Source organism: Saccopteryx bilineata, chromosome 2 (assembly GCF_036850765.1).
Source record: "Saccopteryx bilineata isolate mSacBil1 chromosome 2, mSacBil1_pri_phased_curated, whole genome shotgun sequence".
Taxonomy (NCBI): Eukaryota; Metazoa; Chordata; class Mammalia; order Chiroptera; family Emballonuridae; genus Saccopteryx; species Saccopteryx bilineata.
Window position 1 is genome coordinate 79,536,164 of NC_089491.1, and position 22,667 is coordinate 79,558,830.

The window sequence follows — 22,667 nt, forward strand, 5'->3', positions numbered from 1 at the left end:
GAAATTAAAATGGAATCCACATAATCTCTTTTTGACTTTGAAAATGCCACCCTCACCTTCACTTGTTTGGTTATTTGCAACAGAGCAGCTTGCAAGTAGCAACATTATACATCTAAGTTTTTGGATAGGTTCTAGCCAACAAGAAAAAATGGTCTAAGTTTAGATAATAAGAATAGGCCTATGCTCAGCAAGAGAAACTGATATCAAAATAAACAGACAGCCAACTATATGGGAACTGATATTTTCAAATGATAGCTCAGATAAGGGCCTAATATCCAAAATTTACAAAGAACTCATAAAACTCAACAACAAACAAACAAAGAATCCAATAAAAAAAATGGGAAGAGGACATGAACAGACACTTCTCCCAGGAAAAAATACAAATGGCCAACAGATATATGAAAAGATGCTCAGCTTCATTAGTTATTAGAGAAATGCAAATCAAAACTACAATGAGATACCACCTCACCCCTGTTAGATTAGCTATTATCAACAAGACAGGTAATAGCAAATGTTGGAGAGGCTGTGGAGAAAAAGGAACCCTCATACACTGTTGGTGGGAATGTAAAGTAGTACAACCATTATGGAGGAAAGTATGGTGGTTCCTCAAAAAACTGCAAATAGAACTACCTTATGACCCAGCAATCCCTCTACTGGGTATATACCCCCAAAACTCAGAATCATTGATACGTAAAGACACATGTAGCCCCATGTTCATTGCAGCACTGTTCACAGTGGCCAAGACATGGAAACAACCAAAAAGCCCTTCAATAGAAGACTGGATAAAGAAGATGTGGCACATATACAGTATGGAATACTACTCAGCCATTAGAAATGATGACATCAGATCATTTACAGCAAAATGATGGGATCTTGATAACATTATACGGAGTGAAATAAGTAAATCAGAAAAAAACAAGAACTACATGATTCCATACATTGGAGAACATAAAAACGAGACTAAGAGACATGGACAAGAGAGTGGTGGTTACCAGGGGTGGGGGGAGGGAGGATGCAGGAGGGAGGGAGGGAGAGAGTTAGGGGGAGGGGGAGGGGCACAGAGAAAACTAGATAGAGGGTGACGGAGGACAATCTGACTCTGGGTGAGGGGTATGCAGCATAATTTAATGACAAGATAACCTAGACATGTTTTCTTTGAATATATGTACCCTGAATTATTAATGTCATCCCATTAACATTAATAAAATTTTATAAAAAAAAAAAGAATAGGCCTGGATATCCAATTCAAATATCATTAAATAGACTGTATATTGCCAGGGCAATTTTTTTTTAAAAGGAAGAAATTTCACAAAAATTTGGTAATACCCACATTAAAATGTTCTTAATTGACTAACAAGAATACTACATAGATTTGGATTTTTTTTAAATCAACTTCTCCCAGACATTTGGGAATAGAATTTTATATTTGTTCACTATTCTTGTGCATTTCTGCTACCTTTATTTTTTTGAAATTTAAAGAAAAAATTTATTGAAGATCTGAACAATACCTAAAAGACTGGCTTTTCCAGGAAGCTATAACTATACAATGCATTGCGTCTATCATGTTAAAACATGCTTTAGACACAAATATAAAAATCACACACAAGCCACCACTATTCAACAATCTGAGCAAAGATATAATGCCTAAGAAACATGTGAATGACCTGCAAAGTATATGCTCTTTACTTTAATCACCAATTAAAAAAGAAAAAGGAACACAAATAGATGAGTGTGATCAGTTATATACACTGAATCGAACCTTTGGCACTAGGATTCAGAGCATTTTGTCATTTAGCATTAACACATATTACAAAGGAGATGTAACTAACCCCTTTTACTTTCTCTGTTTAAAGTCAAACAAAGCAAACATCAATTCTGTTACACACTAACATTTTTAAAGTACAAGAGAAGTACTAAGAACAGAAAGATGTTACAGAGATTTAAACATAAATGTAAGTAAGCACCTCACATGGCTTTCTGGTGGTATTCACTGGCGCTAATCAAAGTTGCAGAATTCTTTGCCAGGTATTTTAGGAAATCATGAAGATAATTCATTAATAAAACAAGGTTCTTCTCATCCAGAGTTGTACAGCCCAACATCATCCTGTTTGTACACAGAATCCCAGTACATATGGTGCTCCATTCACCTGGGACATGGGTACATCAAGGTGTTCTGTGAGGATTTCAGCATGCTACAGTCTCTCAAATTTGTAGAGTAGCAATACACTGAAGTACTTCTTTACCCCTTCATTACACTGAAGTACTCCTTCACCCCTTCATTACACTGAAGTACTCCTTCACCCCTTCATTACACTGAAGTACTCCTTTACCCCTTCCACAACTTCATTAACAGCATACTCCTTATTATCTCTGTTTCCTTGAGATTTTTTGTCATCTGTATAATCCTCCAGGATGGAACCCATGTTCTTCTTGGCAGGAAGATAAAAGGGCCTTTCCTGCCAGGTAATAAGTCCCAGTCATCAGCAAGCCATCATTTTAGTTCTTCAGGAATCTTTACTTTAACTTCAACTCTTTTCCTGAATGTTTTCTCATTTTCAACAGTCTGATCTGCTTTTTCAGTGGTAGGATCTGCTCAAGCTCTTTTCTCGCCAGGAGGCTGCAGTGTCTCACTGGTACAGCTACCATTCATCTCCATTTCCAGGTGTTTTTTGTTCTTTTTTATTTTTACTCCAACTTTTTGTTTTCTGTTGCAGACCAGATGTCTTCTTGACTGGGGCAGCCTCTCTCATCTTCCCCTGTTCATACTGCTCCTGATTGGCTTTCTGAAGTCCTTGCGGTTTCTGCGGATTGGTGTCCCCATATTTGAGTACTCTGCTTTCTGGAACCCATTCATGCCAATTTATATTCCATCCACTGTAATGTATAAAGAATTTCACTTGTTTGTCCTTTATGGCAACCCTTACACACTTTGGTTTATAAAGAATAAGCCCATGAAAGCACAGCACTCACTCATTGTCCTCGAAGTTAGGCTTTGAGTCCTGCTTTGGTGCCATTTATAGAGGTTTGCTGCTGCCTCCTCCTCCTCCCATCACACCACTATCACCCCCCAACCCATGACTCACCATTCCACCTAGCTCCAAATCAGATGCTTTGGGCAGCCTCTTCTGTCTTTCCTTAACCTTACATCTAGTCTTTCTTATACAACTGCAGCACTATACAGATCCTAAGGGATTAGATTTTGTAAGTTAGTCTTGTGATTTGGAGATAGAATCAATCCAATCAGAGGGCTATAACCCTTCATTTCCCTTCATTATCTGTGAGCTGGCTGGCTCTCAGTCTAGCAGTTTTATGTTGATTGGCTCCATGTACATGCATTTTGCAATTTCCAGGACCTAAATGCAGTTTTGAATTATATCAGTATAAGAATTTACCTCCATCTCATGCCTGGATGCATTTTCTTGCATGCATGAAGCTGACACAGAACTTCCTTGGTGGAAATCTACAGTGAGACAGCATTAAATGAGATTGATGTTTGGTTTTAGCCCTGAACAATGGCAGTATTTTGGGCAAAGAGGCACTGAAGTTCTAGATGGATATGAAAATAACATGATATTTATAGCCAAACTCTGGTACTTGAGGAGAATATAAAATAATAATAATAATAATAATAATAAATGACTAGAAAAGAAATAATAGTTTGGAGACTCAAAGATAATTTAAGCAAATAAAAAATAAATAAAACAAATACCCATTTCCTTGAGCTTCAGACCAGATTCATGAAGTCCAGGCTATGTTTCCTGTGCTGCTCCCCAACACCCCCTCAAAAAAACATTAAATTATCATTGTGATTATGATGTCAGTAGCATACCTGAAGACAATAATGGTAAAGCACGCATGTAACCTGGTACAGATTAGAAAGTTGTACCACCAGGTGTACAGTGCTGAGCAAGGGGTGTGTTTGCATTAGCCTAACTCTTCATGCCCAGAGCACCAAGCCTCTAGTGTGGTTTCCTGCCACCAAATCACTGCTGCTTTCTGGTGGGCAATAGAATAAAATAATGCCTGAAAGAACCATGTCTCTAAGATACTTGGCAAGTGGCTTTATATTTAGCGGTTTTAGAAAGCATGCTTTTATTAGACTAGAGCAAAGGATTTTCATAGCTAAAGTCTCTTTTGAAGAGAGAATTTGGGGTGTTTACATTCCTCTAGCACCCCAAAATCTTAACTTTGAGAGACATGTACAAAAATATTCATATTCACTTTTAAATGCAAGAGATTTGAGAATGGTGATCTTACAGATTTTTGGAGGTCAGATCACGAAGAACGTAAAAATAAAAAATATTGGTTTGTGCTTAGTAACTAGGAGGTTGCAGAGCCTCTGTAATTCTAGCCTAGCTTCTTGTATTTGTTTAAAAAAATGAATCCTCAATATCAGGGATATTTTGAGCTATTGTTAATTTTACTCTTAAAATCTACTTGAACATTAGTAAGTAAAACTCAGCTAGATGGATGAACTGTTTAATATCCCATTATAAAATTTGGATGAGAGATTTATCTAGAATTTTTCTTTAATATTGTATAATTTATTATTGATTATTATTGTATAATTTAAACTATTTCAGTATTACAATAAAAATTATAAGAATGCATTTGCAGTTTAATTCATTATCAGTTGCCCATGAAAAGTGTTGGTGTGTGCATGTGGGTAAGGGGATACATTTGATTTTTTTCCCCCTGAAAGTGGTATAGAATTATTAAATGTTTAGGGCTATAATTAATTGATCAATAATGCTCAATCCTACAGTCCTTTCACAACCCGTCATCAATTTTATAAAATGACTTAAGAGGAAGGGTTATGAAAGACTCTTCTCAATTGGCTATATCAGTGGTCGGCCAATCACGGCTCCCGAGCCACATGTGGCTCTTTGGCCCCTTGAGTGTGGCCAGCTTAGGAGTACCCTAATTAAGTTAATAACAGTGTACCTAGATATATATTTATATTTTAAAAATTTGGCTCTCAAAGGAAATTTCAATCATTGTACTGTTGATATTTGGCTCTGTTGACTAATGAGTTTGCTGACCATAGACCTATATCAATACTAGAAGTTTAGGGCTTGTTAAATAAAAAAAAATTTTTTTTGTTTGAACACATTTCTATTCTTCACTTAATTTGCAGTTTATTGAAAGAAAGAAATTCCCATTATAATCTTTTCTTCCTTACATTCTTAGCTGTTTGTTTCTATGCTTTGTACCTTTGTGTTCTCTCTTTCTCTTCTTTAATTGTGAGAAGTCTGGGATTCTATAGATGTGCAGTGATTGGAAGGGCTCCAGGGCTCCAAAAAGCATAGCTAGTAATCACTTGGAAACATTCAGTTGTTTCTTCCTACAAAGCAGGTCATCCGGGAAGAGTTTGGACCCTGGAAACATTAACTCAGGGCACAGTTGACTGCAGTGCTACCTTGGATCATATGGTTGGCCAGTTTGGGGACATTCTGAAGAATATAGGGTCCTCAGGCAAGGAGTCATTCTCCTATTTCTTTCATATGACTTCAGTTTAGGACTCATGCCTTTCCTCTTTCCTGAAGGTAAACTTAAGTCATAGCCAGGTGGTCTCTTGACCAAGTCTTTAAAATTCAAAGGGTATGAATAAAAGGATATCTTTGCCTCAGAACTACTTGGAGTCCCTGAGACAAACAGATCCATGATAATAACAGTAAAACACACATCTGAAGTTCTTTTTTGCCTCCTCCCCCTTTACTAAAAATATGTAGCCAAGGCTTTGGCACTGTGAAGTCTGGGTCTCTGAGAATTCTTAGTTGTTGGCAGCGTGGTACCACTCTTGCAATTTCAGTGCCCACAGTCCTCTGACATGTACATTGGAGTGACTTATAGTTGCACTTGTAACCACACACTGCTGCCCATAAAACCAAAGAGCAGAAAGAGTGACAGACTGATATCAAATTTACTTTCATTAGCAGTTTCACCTTCCACTGCTCTGTGCAAAGTAATTTGGTTTATATCATATAAGGAGTAGAGCATACTCTTGAAGAGAGAAGGAGGAACATGAGCAAGAAAGGAGGTTAAGCTGTTTCCAGCTCCCAGCCACTCAAGGCAGGCAGTGAGCCCTGGATTCCAGATGCCTTTTCTTTATCCATTAATGCTTTCCTTTCCTCTTTCCCTAGAGACTACTTTCAGTTACTCAATTTTGCTTGAATTTTGTTCTCCCCACTGGTGCCTGAGGGCTCTATTTCTTTGAACATTTTCCATAGGCATCTGTTGTTTGTGTATGTCCTGGAGCTGAGGACAGTTGTACAGCATCTAGTTCTCAGCTCTCAGGCATGTCATGGCCCATGAGGGCTTATCCATGATCAATCTTCTTCACTTCAGATGGATTCCAGGTTAGTCAGGGGATCCTCAAGAAGGAACTGGTGCTAAGAACTGTGGCCCAGAGAATGCTGAGGGTAGAGAAGGGATAAGAATACAGAGATATAGAAAATCTCCAAGAATTTAGGCCACTAGGGTCTAGCACTAGATTCAAGATCCTCAGTTCAGGGGATGAAGCTTAAAAAGATGATTTCCTGAGACCCCATTTCTTTGCCCTGTTTTTGAAACAGCCACAACTTCAGCTGGGACATCCTATGCCAGAAGCTTTTAGAGGTCTAAATTTGAGCCAGACATTCATTATGTCTCTTTTTCAGGAGAAATAGTGGCAGGATGAAATTGTGGCAATGGCCATATTTTTCAAGGAGACGAGCTTTGGCTCAGGCATGAGAAGTTTTTGGCTATATGGAAATAGGTTCTTTATGTTTACTGCAAAGCTACTAGTTTACACAGGAGCCACTTAGGTAGGCCCCAGATCTAAGTTTCTCTTTTGATCTTACTTTGCTATGGTCACTCATAGGTGATATTTAAACTGAGTCTGGACACATGAGCAGGATTAGGTAACCCAAGCTGTCACTCCCATAATATGTACCAGTTGAATTGAAGGACAATTAAAACCTAGTTTTTGATCAATTTTGTTTAACAAACTTAAGTGAAAAAAATACCCCTCTTATCTTCTCATCATCTCTAAATTATAATGTGAAAAGGGTAGCGACAGTACCAATTTCATTCTCTAAAATGATGCCTTTCTGTGTGTTCATTTTTCGGAGTGAAGTACAAAAGTATGTTCCTTTAAGTTTCCCTTGCTAAAAATAACAGCAAGAAAATTGACCTTTTTGCTTTTAAATGAGACTGAGGAATTTTCTCTATCCTACATCAAAGTTGAATTCTCATAACTGTCTATCGATACTATCTTCCCAATCATCCCTAGGACGAGTATTATTTTTTAAATGAAGAGCTTATACTCAAGCTAGACACATTGAATTGTAATTTGTTTTAATATCCAAAACTAAAAATAATTTTGCAATGGGCAATACTCCAGATGTGTTTTGTCAGTTTCTTGTTCACTTAATGTCTAAAGCTTTATGTTTTTAAGGAAAATGTTATCCATGTGTTTCTCATTTATTTACACTTAACTCATCAGTATGTTTAGTATGAGTTATTTGATGTTCAAAAGCCTTTTTAACTATTTTATGTGCTTGTTTTATATGCCTGTGAAATGGGAAGTTACTTATGCCAAGAAAGCAAACTGTGCAAAGCCTGTATCACCATCATCATTGTCAATAAATATTTATCCTTAAAATTTCAAGATTGATTTAAAAATCTGAAAAAGAAATTTCTGAGTATTTCTAGATAAGTCAACATAAAACTTACAACTCTTTCTTGATTTCATTTGTGAGCCCACCTCATCAGTAGCATGCATCTTTTCAAATATCATCTTAGTCTGCTCGGGCTGCCATACTAAAATACCTCAGATTGGGAGGCTAAAACAACAGGAATTTATTTCTCACAGTTCTGGTAGTTGGAAAGTCCAATATCAAGATAATGGTTGGCCCTGGCCAGTTGGTCCAGTGTGTGGACATCCCAAATTTGATCCCTGATCAGGGCACACATGAGAAGCAACCATCTACTTCTCTTCCCCCCTCTCTCCCCCTTATCTCTCTCTTCCCCCTTTTACAGTCAGTGGCTCAGTCAGTTTGAATATTGGCCCTAGGCCCTGAGGATAGCTCAGGTGATTCAAGCATTGGCTCTAGACAGGGGTTGCTGGGTGGATCCCAGTCTGGAGTCTGGGTGCATGCAGGAGTCAGTCTTTCTAGCTTCTCTCCTCTCACTTAAAAAAAAAAGAAAAGAAAAAGATATTGCAGGATTGGTCTCTGAAGAGAGCCTTTGCTGCCTTACAGACATCTGCCTTCCCACTGTGTCCTTATACGGTAGGGAGAAAGCTTGGGCAACATTTTGGACTCTTCTCTTATAAGGACACTAACCTTTTGGATCCGAGCCCATTACCTTTATGACCCCATTTACACTTAATTATCTTTATAAAGGTGCTATTTTAAAATATAGTCACTTTGGGGTTTGGATCTTCAACATATCAATGGGTAGGGGGACAGTGCACAAATCTTCAATCCATAGCAGTGGTTAGAAAGAAAGAAATCTTTTCAGGTATATAATCAATGTGTTTCATAACTGGTATTTCACCAAGAAAACTGTTTCCCCAGAGGCACATTAAGGTTGATTCAGGCCTGGGCACAGAGGAAAATATTGGGCCCCTCACTTTAGAAAAAAATATAAAGTTTGGGTTTTGCAGGGCCCTTCAGAAGTTGGGGCCCAGGGCACGAGCCTGGTACACCCACTGTTAAATCTGCCTCTGTGTTTCCCCAGTAGATGCCTCCTCATCTGTAGCATCTTAGCCTTCGGTATTACAGAGCAACAGAAATCTGCTAAAATATTTATTTTATCATATTGATATAGTGGAGATTTGTCTATTCATTCAATACACTGATTGAGTGGACACTCTGCCCTGGGCACTCTCGTAAGCCCTAGGAATAGGAAGATGGGTAATGTGTATTTCTTGTGATGCTCAGGCTGGTAGGGGAACTGGACTTTATAGGCAATGTTATCGAGGTCCCAGCTATTGCTGCCTTGGCCCACCTGCACTGACCCACATGCAAGTGCAACCTGGAAGTGCCATGGAGTTAATGCTCCCAAGGGGCCATGTTTTATTAATAGGGATGGAGTTGCACCAGTTCTGACTGTATCTGGTGTGATGATTCTAAGATATATTCCCTACTATATCTCAGAGGGATTTCAGGGAGTTGGCCATAGCAGCCATCTACTCATTATATAATAAGAAGTACCTTATTATACTTCTCTTCTTTCTTGTCTTAATTCTCCTCATCTGTGCTTCCTGAGATCATCCATCAAATAAGCCACCTCCATCCCAGTCCTTGTCTCATCATTTCTTTTGGGGACAAACCTAAACTAAAACACAGAAAATCAGGAGTTGTAGTGTAGTGATATGAGCTGTTAACAGAAGGATGCACAATAGGAAGAGGTTGTAGCAGAACACAGACCAGTTTTGGTAGAGACTTGTGGGGAATTGACTAGCTCAAAGTCTGCAAGTCAACATCCCCCCTACTGTATAAGCATTACAAAGGCAGGGCCATCACCTATTCACTGCACTATCCCTAGAGACTAGCACAAGTCTGGCATAGAAGAGCTTAACACTTCTTTATTGACTTAGTGACAAAGGGAGAACTGAGGGGTTTAGAAGGGTATTAAATCACATTTGTTTTAATGTCCAGTTCAGGGCTTGTCCCCCAAATGACTTTAAAAATATAAAGAGTTAGTTAGCAGACTATGGGGATTAGAAAGTTGGATAGTGTATATGAAGACTGAGTTCTGAGCAATTATGGTGTACTTGGGAAAAACAAAAGTCATTTAGATGTGGTTGGATTGTAGAAGGTGAATGTTTGCTGGAAAAACAGAGATGAAAGACAGTAAGTTGGTCAAGGAGGAAGACATGGTGGACCATACTAAGGCACTTGGGGTCTCACTGAAAAATGATGGTGGTAAAGGTAGGGGATCATGAAAGAATTTTCACTGGGGACAATATTTGATTAGAGAGAACTCTTGGAAAGAAAATTCTAAGTTTTCTCCTCTGCAGTGAAGAGGATAGATGGAGCTGGACAAGATTGGATATATCAGGATGCAGTCTAAATATGTCTAAGAAAGTGAATTAACAGCATCTGTGTGAAATAACAGAATTTATGGTGAGAGTGTAGGCTGAGGCAGAAAATATAATCAAGGACTATGTCCTGGCATAGGCAAATGGATGATGCCAACTCTTGAAACAGAGCATGGAAGAAGATTAGATTATGAAAGCTGATATATTTTGATGTATTCACGAAACCTCCAGGTGAGAATGTCTGAGTTCTAGAGGAAGAGATCTTGGTTGAAAATGTAGGTCTGGAGAGTCACTAGCACATGGATAATAATTTGAAGACATGAGATTTAATGAAAAAAAATTAAACACTTTCACTGTGCTTATTATATATTAATCACTGATCTTACTTATAGATATTAACTTATAGAGTACTTATAGATATTAACTCTATTAAGTATACTTAATATTAAAAATTTAATATTAAGTATTAAGTAGCTCTACTTACCTATTTATAACCATACTTAAAGGATAAGATTGTAAATATTAACTCAGTACAGTATCTAACTCAGCAACCTTATGAAGTAGATACTGTTATTCCACTTTGTGGATGAGAAAACTTAGGCACAAAGAAGCTAAATAACTTTCTCTAAGTCACACAGCTAGTGAGTAATAGAGCTGGGATCATTTAGTTCATGGAACTGAGAAAGAAAAGGCAAGTGTCATGACTCCATGGAATGAAAGAGGAGTTTGAGATTAATTAAGACAATTAAGAAGCATCATGAGGCCTGACCTGTGGTGGCACAGTGGATAAAGCGTCGACCTGGAAATGCTGAGGTCGCCGGTTCGAAACCCTGGGCTTGCCTGGTCAAGGCACATATGGGAGTTGATGCTTCCAGCTCCTCCCCCCTTCTCTCTCTCTGTCTCTCCTCTCTCTGTCTCTCCCTCTCCTCTGTAAAAAAATAAATAAAAATAAAAAATAAAAAAAGAAGCATCATGAGAGGTAAGAGAAATACAAGGCAAAAGGTGCAATTTAAGAACTTGAAAAGGAGAAGGCTTCACTTGGGTCACATACCGCTGAGAGATCAACCTACAAGGCTAAGAAACAGTCATTGTATTTCACATTAAAAAATATCACCAGTAATAGCGGTTTTAATGAAATGATTCAGGTTGGTCCTTCAACTCAATTACTCTCCCTGGAGGTATCGATTCTGGAGAATGAGTTTGCCCTGACACGTTTGTGCTGCAGACATTGAAGGAGGAAATTGAAAAGGTGCCAAACTTTCTGGAGGTTGGAACTACCTACCCTGATACCAGAATGGGCAAGTCTTAAACAGCATTCATGCAAAAAAAAAAAAAAAAAAAAAAAGGAAGGAAAGGAAAATCTAAGTAAAATATGAAAATTGAAGATTCTCTCATAAAGAATATCTTGAAATTATTATTTGGAAGACCCAACATTTTTGCATTTGATGTTGCTCATATGTAAAGAAATAAAAGTGTTACATCAGATTCTGGAACTCAGAATATCGAGAATACAGAGAAGATTCATGTTAAATCCCTTGCTGATGGATATTGGCAGCCTCCAAGAAACATGTGGGAGACGTTCTCAAGCTTAGAGCACAAGTGGAATGACTTTTGCACATGTCATTTGTCAAGCCTGTCCAAAGATAGTGGTGAAGGCTGAAGGGACTGTGGGAGTTAGAAATCGGTGTAGGCAGGCCTAATGAGGTGGAGACAATTCTTTCCTCAGTCATGTTTTAAGGCAAGTCAGAAGTGTTTGGACATAAGCTGCTGTGGTCAACTTTGTCCGTAAGGGACTTTTACTGATTCCTACAGTGAATTCATTAGTTGTCAATGATAATTGAATCAATTTGGGGTGTTTGCCTGGAAGAGACTCTACTTTCATTCTGACTTGCCAGATTTTAAACAACAAGGCTTTAAATCGGTCAACTGAGATTGGTTTATAAATTGCTAGAAATCCCCAGACAGATTTCCATCAATTCAAAACATCACAGACAATCCTGTATTTGCAGTGGGCTTTGAGTTATTCATGAAATCCTATTGAACATCTTTTTTGCATTAATTTAGTGATATTTCTCACTGACGTCAAGGTGATGAAAAATAACACTAAACCTTACTTGGCTGACTGTGGAGAACTTGGAACCCCACCAGGCATGCTGCAGGCAATTTCTGGAAGGCAGGCAGTGGGACCGGCATGCCTCGGAAACTACCTCAGAGATGAGTCGTGGAGATGAACGAGTCTACAATTATGAGAATAAAGCTCAAAAGTATGTAACTGCTGCCGGCAGATTCCAAAAAGTTATTAAAAATATGAAAAACATGCACCAATGGCAGAGGTAAGCAGAAAGAAGTATATTAGAAAAAAGAAAAATCAACATTTTATTTATTTACTAAAAACTTCTGTAGGGTTCATTACTTTCCGGGAACTTTTAAAATGACTTTATCAATATTATTGTATTTAGTATTCTTGACAACACTTATGAGGAGGGTACTATGATTATCTTCATTTTCCAAACAGCAGCAGTAGAGAGGTTAGTAGCTTGCTCATGGTCACACAGCTGGTCCTGGGCTAGGATTGAAATTTAGGGCATCTGGCTCAAGATTCTCTGGATTTAGTTAGCTTCCGGGTGTGCTCCCTCTCATACAGGAAAGCAAAGGAAACAGCTTTTCCTTTCAAGAGTCTAAAACTGTTTTGTCTAATAATACTCAGAATGACCTTCACACATGGTAGCTTCCTCTTGATTCTGGTTTGACTCCACTGCTCCTTACAAAATTGTCTTTTGGTATCGGGGAGCTAGCCATCTCCAACGGCATACCAGCACCGTGAGAGGAAGCAGAGATGTGACGTTGATGATCTCACATGGCAGGAGGTGGGGGCTTCCTTCTCTGTGCAGTACAGATCTTGACTCTAGCATGTGCTGAAAGATTATAAATGGGAATAATTTCCACTGCATAACCTGTGAACACAGACATTTATGGGCCATTTATGGACTACATAGTTCTAACAGATTGCCTTCAGACATTCCGTAGTTTCAAGAAATGGTGAAAAGCAGAAATGAGAGGCGGAAAATGTGAATTGCTTTCGCAGAGCATTTTTCTCTTGACACATTTTTAGAGCAAAATTACTACGTTTGTATAAAGTATATTATTTGGAACAATATTTGTGTTTCTGATATGAAGACTCTTGGTTACTGGGTTTTTGTTTTACACAGATATCTGTCCATCTGATGGATTACACGGCTGAGAAACTAGGTTCTTCGTGTATTATCATGAGTCTCTGTCAATTCTTTCTATCCAGTGAAGTTCCCCCAGGAGCCATATGGATCATATGAGGTAGACTTACACTTCTCATAGTAGATGTCTTATCTAGTGGCCAAAACAATAGGCTATTTTTATTAAACTACCTCCGGTCCAACTTCTTTCCTCAGACTCTGGTATCCAACTACCTATTCAATTCCACTTAGACTTCTAATTCATATCTCAAATTTAAAATGGCTACAATTACCATCCTTCCTCACCTTAATTGAAGAAATTTCATTCTTCAAATTGCTGAAGCCTACACCCTCAGAGGCATCTTGCTTTATTTAGCTTTGCTTGCCTTGTCAGCCAATGCAGCAATGAGTTTTGGCTCTGCTTTCAGACGTCTAAAGTCCGCTCCATCCTCCTTCTACTTCCTGGGCCACTGTTTGGAGTTACCATCTTCTCAAACTTAGATTCCTGCAATATTCTGCTAATGGTGCCTCTCCTCTTGTCCCTACATAGCAGCCAAAGTGATCTACTAAAAATATCAATTGACAAATGTCACTACTCTCCTAAAAACCCTGTGGTTAGTCTCCTTCAGAGTGAAGGTTGAAGCCCTTTGAATGCCCTCTGTTATCCCCACCCCCACCCCATCTGCCTTCACCCTTGCTGCTCCGCCCCAGCCACCCAGCACACTGCTGGTTCTTGTACATCAGGCACTCTCCTGCCTCAGAGCCTTGTGTTGGCTGTTTCTACTTACTGGAAAATTCTTCCATATATCGCTATGAAAAATTCCTTCAGCCTCTTTAAAGTCTTACCTGAAATATTAGTTTCTTAACGAAGCTCATTCTGACCACTTTATTAAAATAGGACTCCTCTCCCTTCACCCCCCCAACGTATTTTTCCCCCTCCATGACACTTGGCCCCTAACAAATGCTAGAATTTACCTATTACATTTATAGTTAGTGTCTGTCTCCTCGACTAGAAAGAATATTCCTCAGGGGCAAGGATCTGTCTGCTTTGTCACTGAAACATCCTAAGTGTGGAGTCTAGAATAGAATCCGACCCACAGTAATGCTCAATAAATACTTGCCAAGTAAATCAATGAAAGGATGGGCTTAAAAATGTGTACTACATTGGACCTCTCTAATGAAACTGTCCTTACCCACCCTGCTTTTCCTCCCCATGATGAGCCACATGAGTGTTCTAAATATGTACTAACTATACATTTTGCTTCAACTCTTAACTATTTAAAACTTCACAGTCTTTAAACTTCCATTTAGTATACTTATTTACAACACAGTTCTAAAAGAGCACCCACCATTTTAATTAAATTAATCATGAATGTATTATTATCTAAAACACAAAAGTAAACTCTTCGAGAAATATCTGGCTGGTAGGGCTGAATTTGCTATCATTGTGTGAGTTTCCTAAATTGTCTTTCTATTCTAAGAGTAAAAAGGGTCATTTTCCTCTTGAATAAAATAAAAGAAGAGTAATCGCTGCTATTCAGAAATGGAGAGGATGGGCAGCAATTCTGGTTCACTCAGTGACTTTTATTAAAGACCAGATGGGCTGTGAAAGGAGCCTCACCTTGCCTAAGGAGCTGTGCTCTAGAAACAGAGGACCCAGGGTAAAAACTTCCTTCTATTTTGATTTAAGATTCTAAGCAATAAATAGCCCTTAAAGCTACCAGTATCCAAGGACACAGATCTAGTGTTTTCTACCTTGTTTGAATGTTCAGTTTAGGCAACACATGGCAGTTGGACTCAGTCCTGTTGTTAGGAACATCCCTAAAGGAAAGTGCCCAGTCATTATTCATGATCCGACTGGTATGCTTAGAGAAGTGGGCCAGCCAGCTTTCAGTCTGAGATCACCTTTAATGGGGGAGAGAGGGAAAACTTTGGAACAAAGAGGTAGAAAACAAAGATAAACATAGAAACAGCATGGCCAAGTGTTAAAATCACAAAATGCAGATGGAACTGTTTTATCTTCTTATGCTCAGCAGTTAGGATTAGGTGGGACTTAGAAAGCCGCTGTTTCATCTGCACTGTCAGTTTGACACAGTGAAAGTAATTGCTCATAAGCCCCTCTGGATTCATATGCCTTTATTCAAAATTGTACTTGATTGGAAGGCATCACTATTTCCACATTGTCTAGAATCACTGTGTTTCTTAACCAAGAGCCTAAATAGTGAAAGCACGTCATTTTGACTTTTACCTTGATATTTGAATTAATAGCTTTTATTGTAGTAAGTGGACTTGTCATTTATGAGGGCCAGTACAGAGAGATTGACAGCATGGTCCCTGGCTCCAGACTGGCCCCAAAATAACTTGCTGTATGTGACTTTAAGCAATTTACTTATCATTTCTTCATCTGTAAAATGGGAATTATCACTGCCCCTACCTTGTGAATTTGTGAGAATGACAGGAGTTAATATATAAAAAGAGGTCAGCACAGTGATACTAAGCCTTTGCTAAGCAGTTGCGATTATCCCAGTGAACAATCATTGTCATTATAATGCTCTTACTTTTGATGTAGGCTTGACATTGTTAATTTTACATGAGAATTAGTTTTAACCTTTCGAGATAACTTTAAGATAAGGTGGTTTTTCTTCCTTGGCATGATGTGTTATGGATAAGGTGGAGAGCTGCTTCCTACTACTTTAAATCACAGTTCAGTTTCCCACGGAGTCAGGCCAGGCTGCTGAGTTGGGAGAATGCACAGTGATAACCCTAACCGAGTGTGGAGCTCAGGACATGTGTGTGAGGAAGGGCTGGCTTCACTCTCACCTTTTTCCAACACTGCTCCGTGAGTGACAGAGACTGAAAGAGATTGGTCAGTCATCCTAAACCGTTATACTGCATGTTTGCTTAACCACAGGAGGTCAAAAAATTCCTAATAATTTTTTAATGATATTAATAAAAAATGTATGAGTTCTAGAAACAGACCAATTTTTGGTCTGTTTTGGATTCATTGCTATACATTTTACTTTGGCTCATGTATTTGTTGGCTGTTGCTATGTATGTGCCCCATAACTTGGTAGCTTAAAACAATAATTTTTCATAAACCTACAGTTTCTGAAGGTCAAGAGTCTAGCAGTAGCTAAGTGATTATAGATCAGGATGTTTCTAAGGTTGCAGCCAAGAGATAGACTGGGCTATCATCATCTGAAAAGTTGACAGGCTGAAGGATCTCCCTTCATGTTCATTCACATGGCTGTTGGCAGGAGATCTCGGTTCTTCCCCTCAGAGGGCTCTCCCGAGGGCTGCTCATACACACCACACCAACCGGCTTCCCTCAGGGTGAGTGATCCAGAGGGTATGCAAGAGTCCAAAGTAGAAGCCACTGGGTCTTTTACCACCTTATCTTAGACATGATCTAGCAACACTTTTGATCAATCCTACTGATACCAATCCTGACACAGTATGGCAGGGGACTGTAGGAGGGTACTGGGGGCAGGGATCACTGAGGGGCCGTCTTGGAGACTGCCTGCCACAGCCATATTTAACTTTTTAAGAGGAATTCATCCCCCCCCCCACTTTTTTTAAATGAATGAGGCTATAGCCATAGAATAGTCTGCCTTAGAAATAAAATGGCAGTTATATCTAATCCAGGTATTCTTCATTAAACATAATTTTATCCCTATATGCACACCATGATGTATGTACATATACTCACACCTACTAGAAATGCATTATCCCTGCTCAGACCTACTGACTTAGAATCTACATTTCAACCAAAACCCCAGATAATTTATATGCACATTACATTTGAGAAACACCTGTATAGAATATATTTAAATTTTTTCAATCATAAAACCTAATATATCCTAAAAGTTAATAATGGAATAGAGCTAACAAAATTATCTATTAAATTAATGTTTGATACTAAAGCTCTCTGTTCTCTTTCCCCTCCCCTCCACCTTGATTTCTTTCTTATACACGCTCTACACAGAAATACAGTCTGGCCCTCCAGAATGTGAGAGTCAACCGAAGCTTTTTTTTTTTTCCTTCCCTCACAAGAAAATAGGTGGAGTACTGCAATGACATTTCAAACAACCATGTTATGAGATAAAGTTTGTTTTTATTGATGGCAGATGGGAATAGACTTCCAAAGGATACAGTTGGCTCTAGGAAAAAGAAATAGTTTTGAAAATCATCAACTGGTATTTGTAAAATGTCATCAGAGACTTTCTTTTCCCTTTGCCTAAAACAAATGCAGACAATTCTACATAAAGAGCAAGCCTGTGTATAAAATTTAGCCATGTGTTTGAAATGATTCCATTTTTATAAGACAGTTTGAAGTACCATGACAGTTGTGCAGACAAAAACTCAAACTAATTTGTTTTTGTGGTATTAATGAATTTGTATTGGTCTTGTTGCCATTGGCATTAATACCCACCCACTAGTAAATTATAGTGTCAGTCCCTAGAGGGGAAAACCTTGAAGTAAAAGCAATTATGTGGCCTGAAGCATGTTCAAAAAAATCATTAAGCTGTATTTTTCTCTGATTATGAAAGGAATACAAAGTCATTATAAAACATTTCAGAAATACAAAAAAACTATAAATAAAATAAAGATTTTTCAAATCTCACTGAAAGAAAGCTTCTAAAAAAGAGGTAACTTCTCTTTATTCCCTGTAGTCCTTTTTTATGGTATGTCTATGGTATGCCTTATATATGTGTGTATCATATGATGACATATATGCACTATAGACATGTATTATACAAGAAGAAAATATGTTAAGACTCCTGCATGAAGAAACAGAAAACTAAAACAGTAGCATATTATTTACCTCTAAAACAGTGGTGAGTTTCTGGGTGATCATTTCTTGCTATCTGTACACGGCCAAACTGTCTTTGCATACAATGTTTGCAACTATCACCACTCTTAAAACTCTTTAGAACAGCCTGACCTGTGGTGGTGCAGTGGATAAAGCGTCGACCTGGAAATGCTGAGGTCGCCGGTTCAAAACCCTGGGCTGGCCTGGTCAAGGCACATATGGGAGTTGATGCTTCCAGCTCTTCCCCCCACCCCCCTTCTCTCTCTCTGTCTCTCCCTCTCCTCTCTAAAAAAATAAATAAATTTATTAAAAAATAAAAATAAAAAGAAAATACCATTAAAAAAAAAACCTCTTTAGAACATTTTCATCACCTAAAAAAGAAATCTCATACCAACTAACAGTCATTCTCCATTTTCTCCAGTCCCAGTTCAAAGAGAAGTAACCTACTTTCTGCCTCTGGGGTTTTGCCTATTCTGGATGTTCATTTTAATAGAATCCATATGATATGTGGTCTTTTGTGTCAGGTTCCTTTCACTTAGCGTAATGTTTTCAAGGTTCATCTATGTTCTACATGAATCACTACTTTGGTCTTTTTTATGCAAGAATACTATACCATTGTGTGTATATACCACATTTCATATATCCACTCACGAGTTTGTGGACATATCAGTTTTTTCCATTATTTTGTCTATGTAAATAATAACGCTACAAACATTTATTTACAAATTTTGGTATAAACATAGCTTTTACATTTTTTGCGTGTGTGTATATGCCTACAAGTATAATTACTGTGTCATATTAAACTCCATCTTCAAAGGGACCCCACATTAAACTTCATGTTTAACTGTTTAAGAAACTGCCACATTGTTTTCCAAAATGATTGCACAGTTTTGCATTCTCACCAGCAGAATATGAAGGTTCCCATTTCTCTACATTCTTGCCAAGCTTTCTTATGGTCTGTCTTTTTTATTTTAACCATTCTACTGGGTGTGATGTGGTATTTCATTGAGGTTTTGATTTGTATTTTCCTAATGACTAATAATGTTGAGAATCTTTTCATGTGCTTATTGACCATTTGTACATTCTCTTTGGAAAAATATTGATTCAAATCCTCTGCTGAATTGTATTTGCCTTTTTATTGTTGAGTTGTAATCGTTTTTTATACTATATTCTGGTTACTAGACCTTATCACATTTATGATTTGCAAATATTTTTTTCTATTCTGTGGGGTTTATTTTTACTTTATGCCCTTTGCACATTTTAAATTTTGATCTAGTCCAATTGCATAGGCCTGATATTTGTGATATGACATATGGGTGACACACACACACACACACACACACATGTATGGAAAAATAGGACCTTAAAAAATCAATTATATGAATTGAATTTCTGAGCACTTAAAACTATTTCAGAGAAAAAAATAGAAAGGCATTTTAAGGCAAGGAACACTTGATTCCTTTACAATCCAAAAAGGCAATTCAATAAATTCAAACATTTCCTAATGATTTCAAAAAAGAGTTTTCTGGTCCTCTTTCTAAATATTCTCTATTTTGAATATAAAAGAGTAATTCCTAGTGTCTAATGCCAAAAATATTGTTGAACTCCAGATAGGAAATTCTTATGAATTTGTTGAAGGGACTCATTATCCAGTTAGGTATTACTTGGAGAGGAAAATGTTTCAAATTCTCATAGTAGGTTACATCTCTTGTTTAAAATAAAATCAAATGAAAGTACAATTAATATTTTATTTCTTTGGTTGTTTGTGCTTTTTCGTGTTATATCTAATAAGTCATTGCCTAATCCAAGGTCATGAAGATTTACCCTTACATTTTCCTCTAAAAGTTTTGTAGTTTTGATCCATTTGAGTGAAATTTTCTCTATGATAAGGTAGGGTTCCAAGGTCATGCTTTTGTTGGATATCCAGTTGTTTCAAGATCATTTGTTGAAAAGACTGCTATTAACTCATTTAATTGTCTTGACACCTTAGTTGAAAATCCATCAACCATAAAATAATGGCTTGGCCCTGGCCTGTTGGCTCAGTGGTGGAGCACTGGCTGGTGTGTGGATGTCCCGGGTTTGATTCCCAACCAGGGCATACAGGAGAAGTGCCCATCTGCTTCTCTGCTCTTCCCCCATCCTTTCTCTCTCTCTCTATCTCTTCCCCTCCCACAGCCAAGGCTCCACTGGAGCAAAGTTGGCCCCAGCACTGAGGACGGCTTCATGGCCTCTGCCTCAGGTGCTAGAATGGCTCCAGCCGCAAAGAAGCAATGCCCCAGCTGGGCAGAGGATCGCCCCCTGGTGGGCATGCCGGGTGGATCCTGGTCAGGCATATGCAGGAGTCTGTCTCTCTGCCTCCCCGCTTCTCACTACCAAAAAATACAAAAATAAAAAAAAAAGTAATGGCTTTTCTATATCGAATCTTTTCTCTACACTGTTGCCAGTGGTTATTCTAAACTATAGATGTGATCATGGATTTCAGCTACTGAAATGTCTTCAGTGGCTTCCACAGATTATAAGAAAAAGACTAAATCTGGCTCTGTGCAGTGTGCTACTGTGGGATATGCACAGTTAGCTCAATGTTTTGTGAAAAGTTTTACTGCAATTTTGTGAATTGCAGTTAGAGTGTAAACTTCACACTGGCAGTGACATTGCCTGAATTGCTCGCTACCAAATGTCTAGTATGATCACAGAGCCCCGTGTATTGCCCACATTCAGAAAATACTCATTCAGTGGTGAATGAATCTCAGTTTCCTCATCTATTATTGTCAGGATTATTGTCACTGTTTCATAAGGTTCTGATCAATGTTAAATTACATCAGGTACCTGAGTGATTTTTTTAAATTGTTTTTCTTAAATGCAAAATACTTTCAGAAAAGTGCCTAAATCATGACTGTGTGATCGATTAAAGCAATGTGAACACACTCATGTGACCACACCCAGATCAGGCACCCTCAATCCTCTCCCATGAACTCCTTCTTTATTATTATTATTATTATTTATTCATTTTTTAGAGAGGAGAGAGAGAGGAGAGAGAGACAGGGGGGAGGAGCTGGAAGCATCAACTCCCATATGTGCCTTGACCGGGCAAGCCCAGGGTTTCAAACCGGCAACCTCAGCATTTCCAGGTCGACGCTCTATCCACTGCGCCACCACAGGTCAGGCTGAACCCCTTCTTATTGCTGCTCTAGCCCTCTTTCCTATATGCAGCCAGGTCCTTTAAGCTTTAGTCTCAGCATTATGTTCCACTTGCACATCCCTCTTGAGCCATCCTTATGGGTTGCGATACCGTTCTGTATGCTTCCAAACCTCCTTTGGCATAGTCCTTATCACTCTGTGTTGGTGCCATCTGTCTCCCAATATATTGTTGCATTCACCACACATAGCCGAGTATCCATCCATTATAGTCGGTATTCAATAAATGCTTGGGGAGTGAAATCAGCTAATGTCATTTTGAGTCTGGGGAGACAAAAACTAATTTTAAGCTATTGTAGTATTTTATAAATGGTCAAGCAAACAGCAGATTGACAGAATAACATAGAAATGGAAGAAGACTGGATAAACTAATTACTTGGGAAAGTCTATTATTTAGCAGTTATCCAAACAATTCAACATGGGTTTTAATCAGTTATCTCCTAATCTTAAAAAAAAAAAAAAAAAGAAAGAAATGTGTCTATGGTGACACCTGTGGATGCAAAAGCAGCGTGTTGAAAACCCAGATTGCAATGAATAGTTGTTATGTGAGAAGACGGAGAGCGTTTCCTGCACGAGCCGGTTCAGTTTATCAGCAGCAGCACGCGTGATTGCAACCTGTATGACTTCTGCTAACCTGGTTGGGGAAGGAGGAGTGGCAAGGGCGGGGCAATCTGCTAAACTGTGTGTCCACGGAGTGCAGGGCAGCCCACAGGGAGGCATCTATGAGTCGTAAAGACAGCGTTGCTGTGTGCAACCATCTTTGTGAATCACGTGTGACAGAGGACACGGCTGTGGGGGTTTTGTGCCAGGCAGGGTGAGTGAGTGGGAAAGCATGTGTGGCTAATAGGAAGAACACAGGTGATAAAGCTATTTTCCTTCACGGCACAGGGAAATCACTTTGTGACTCACGATCTAGGCCACCAGATGAATTGTACCGTACTGCTTCCCCGAGACAGCATTTTCTGATGAAATAGCAGTGCAAAATGGGTGTGGGTGTATGTGAGTGGAGTGGGAGTGGACTGAGGGAAAATTAAAAGGAATTTTTAACAAATGGAGTGTGTGGAGTATGTGAATGTGCGCGCACATACACACACTTTAATAGGAGATTACAAACATTTTTACCAGTGCCAAAATGTTCCTCTAGCTTGGTGGGCTTGAAAAGTAATATGTCCAAATTAGATGTTTGGCATGCTTCATGTGGAAAGTTTTCACGTTTTGTCATCCTTGTTTTTAAGGAGTCTTCACTATCAGCGCTGAGAAGGTTAGTGACCTCGTGCCTGGGTGGGGAGAAAGGAGAGGCGCGTGGTGTCAGCTTGGCTGCTGGCAGAGATCCTGAGATGGTCACCAGGAAACTCGCCGCAGTTTCAGAAGTGCAGTTTAAAGCAAAGACTCAAAGCACACCACTATTTCATTTCCTTTT

The 22,667-nt window shown here is 38.7% G+C and overlaps 1 protein-coding gene and 1 pseudogene across 4 annotated transcripts in view; one reads left to right on the plus strand and one right to left on the minus strand.

Moving 5' to 3' along the window:
* The window catches only part of ADAMTSL1 (ADAMTS like 1), a 1,054,626-nt gene that overhangs the window by 216,056 nt on the left and 815,903 nt on the right, over positions 1-22,667 (plus strand). The window lies entirely within an intron of this gene.
* LOC136323694 (mortality factor 4-like protein 1) lies at positions 1,966-21,401 on the minus strand (annotated as a pseudogene).